Below are 3682 nucleotides of genomic sequence, written 5' to 3'. Positions count from 1 at the left end.
TGTGTGTGTTACTTCACTGTGTGCCAAACATGTCCGTGAGCTTTGAAACAAACTTCAGTGCGTTTGTGCTCACCACTAGGATGCGCTATAGTGCAATAGATGTGAAGCTGTTTGTGCACTACTGTAACTGAGTACACCACATCACTTTGAAGACCAATGTGTGAATCCCACAAAAACATCTCCAGGTCAGATTTAACCAAAATCAATTCAAAATGAAAAGAAATATATTTATTTTGGCTAGTAATTTTAAACCATTACATTTTGTTGAATTATAAAAGTAATTGTATCCCAAATGACACACTATATACTACTTATGCTCTGTGTACTCAACTGTGCAGTGTGTGAATTTTACAAGGTTATTTTTTGCCATTACACATCAGAGTCTGATAGCTCCTCCCCCTCTGCTACTTATTTAAAGGGATAGTTCACCCAAAAATTGAAAATTTACTCATCCTCAAGTAGTTCCAAACCTGTATGAATTTCTTTCTTCTGCTGAACACAAAGGAAAATATTTGGAAGAATGTCAGTAACCAAACAGATCTCGCCCAACATTTACTACCATAGTAGGGAAAATAAATAATATGCTAGTAAATTGGGGACGAGATCTGTTTGGTTACTGACATTCTTCCAAATATCTTCCTTTGTGTTCAGCAGATGAAAGAAATTCATACAGGTTTGGAACTACTCGAGTATGAGTAAATAATAACAGAATTTTAATTTTTTGGGTGAACTATCCCTTTAAATCAGTTGAGTGCATGAAGTGTTTTTATTTATTTATTTTTTGGTTAAGTGCATCATCCTGGTATTTAAAATGTAGCCTACTTTTCTTTTTGGAGTTTTCAGTGTCAACACACAACTCACATGGGGACTCACCTAGTGTTTTCAAAACAATTAAGACAAATGAAAAAGGATGTTTTGTTTTATACATTTTTGCAATATTACTTGAAACTGTCTTTACTAACTGATAAAAGACTATTTATTAGGTGCACTGAAAGGAATAATATTAATATACATCTGTGCACGAGGTAGGGCCTTAAAAACATCAGCCAATCGTTTACGCGATCATCACGTAAACGATTGGCCCTCTGGCTTGTCAATCACTGCCATGACGATCCATGTGAGAGACGTGCGCGGCTGCGCGCTCCAGTAACTTTCCACACTCCACAGGCGCTGCATGCAATGTTTTTGTCAGGAGACAGGAGTAACGACTGCAGATTATGAGTTACCTGCGGTGAGTCCGACATAATGAATCCACTAACACGACACAGCGAATGCCGGTGGTAAACACTCGTGTTCCAATACTCGTGCACGAGTTTTGGGAGGCGTTCCCTCGAAATGAGCTGTGAAGGAGGGGGGTTGTTCTTACGCATGCGCTCATTTCAAAAATTCACTAACAGTCTTTGGTTTCTCAGTCAACGAAAAGATCCTCTTTAGCACCTTTAAGCATCATTCCCTTCTCAAATTCTTAGTACCGTAATGCAGCATTTTTGAATTAAATGATTATGAAAATGCCATAAGTGAACACTGTTATATATATATATATATATATATCACCATGTCCAAGAACTTATGACCAGTGTTGGGGGTAATGCATTACAAGTAACGTAATCATTTACTTTCTTCAAGTAATTAGTAACACAATACTTTTAAATTTACAACAAAATATATGAGTTTGGAGGGAAAAATATTTTTATGCTTTTGCTTTCCCCCTAGAAAATTTGCATTCGCTCGCAAAGTACACAAACAGTTTGTAAGTGAACGCAAAAGCATTGACATGTTATTTTCCCTCCCATCTCATATTTTTTTCCACCACCATGTCCCTTTAGGGCAGTGTTCTCAAACTCAACTCCTGGAGGGCCCACAGCTCTGCACAGTTTTGCTCCAACCCTAATCAAACACACCTGATCCAGCTAATCAAGGTCTTCGGGATTACTAGAAACTTCCGAACAGGTGTGAGCTGGAGCTAAACTCTGAAGAGCTGTGGCCCTCTAGAAATTGAGTTTGAGACCACTGCTTTACAAAAACAGATTCAGTATTCCTCAAAATGTATGACAGTAAAATACAATCCCAGAATATTACACAAACCTGCAATAATTAAATATGGTATTGATATTACAAATGCATTTATGTATTTAATCTCACTTCATTAACCAATGTCTTTGCTGCTGACCTTTGATGATTCATTTCAACCATACTAATAAGCAAAAATGACTTTAGATAAACATCATATTTGTACATTTTTGTTTTGTTTTTATAGCTCTTGTATCCTATTTTTCTTTAATCCAGAATTGCAGCACATCTGAAAGGTTTGTTTGAGCTGCGCTCTCTACTGTACAGGCGTGAATTTTCCATTTCCTTCAGCTTGAGGCTGATTCATTTCACTTTGGGTGTGAAAGAGCCTTTACATTTGCCAAATATATATATATATATTTTTTTTTTTTACAAAAACAAACAAACAATCAAGCACAGAATGAGGTGAGAAAAAGTAAAGCAAAAGTAACATAAGCCATTACTTTCCAAAAAAGTAACACAATTTACTTTTTTAGGGAGTATATCAATATTGTAAAGCTTTACTTTAAAACACTGCAACTCTCCAACACTGCTTTTGGCTGTTGATAAGATATTAATAAATGCTTTCTGAAGTTTATTTTTTACCCAGTTTTTTTTCCAAAAAATAAATGTGACATTAACGTTTTACACAACACCATTTTCAACTAAAAACAATGTGTTTTGGCCGTTCATTTACAAGACAACAGCGTTTTGAGGGCCTGAAAATGGTAACTTATGAAAACGGGATTCACAGTGCAAGTTTTTGAAAACAATACCATTATCGTTTCTGTGTAAACTACAAAAACATGAATTTGTGACAGCAGTGATGCCATGCACATGCGTATTACATGTTAGCTTAGTGTTTCTTTACAAAGTGACATGATCGCCAGCTACTGGCCTGGCAGCAGAATACAGCGTTTTTAGTCGTTAGTTCGATGATCCGTGTGAACAACATTTGTTGTCGTCTGCGAAAAAAACGCAAAGGAAAACTTTTCCATTTTTAGTACATCATTGTCGTGTAAATGTACCCTGAGTCACCTCCAATCAGCACAATTCTTATGTTCACTGCTATTAATTTTATAAGCCCAATACAGGACACATAAAATATTTATGATTTGTTGGCACAATGTGACACTGGATTCCTTAAATATGATTGAAACACTTTTTCTCACAAGTTCAAATAATCTTTTAACAGACTCAAAGTAAAAGGCTGTAATTATCGTGCCCTGAAATGTCTAATACAGTCTCAAGACAGAAACTGACAACATGCACTTGGATGTTCCCCTCACAATAGACTTCAACATCTGTGTGTAATTACTAACCCACCTATTTCCTGCCTTTATATTCTGAGCACATGCAGATGTGTTGTTTTGTGCTTTTGTCTCTTATAATCCACCATCATTAGTCTGATGTTTAACCATTAGCAGCTCATGATGGTTGATGCTGTTGTTTCAGAATTGTCATGCCACCATGTCCTTTGTTTCACAACCGAGCAGCCGGTGCTTGTTAGACGCAGAGAGTTACAGTATCACACGCAGGAAGAATCGCAGTATGTTTTTAAACCCGATCTTGTTGATGCTAGGCCTAATTTGCAGCAGGGCGCAGACAGATGCATTGTTCCTTTTAGTGCCGA

This window comes from Megalobrama amblycephala, linkage group LG19, assembly GCF_018812025.1.
Source record: "Megalobrama amblycephala isolate DHTTF-2021 linkage group LG19, ASM1881202v1, whole genome shotgun sequence".
NCBI classification, from domain to species: Eukaryota; Metazoa; Chordata; class Actinopteri; order Cypriniformes; family Xenocyprididae; genus Megalobrama; species Megalobrama amblycephala.
This window is presented reverse-complemented; position numbering follows the sequence as displayed.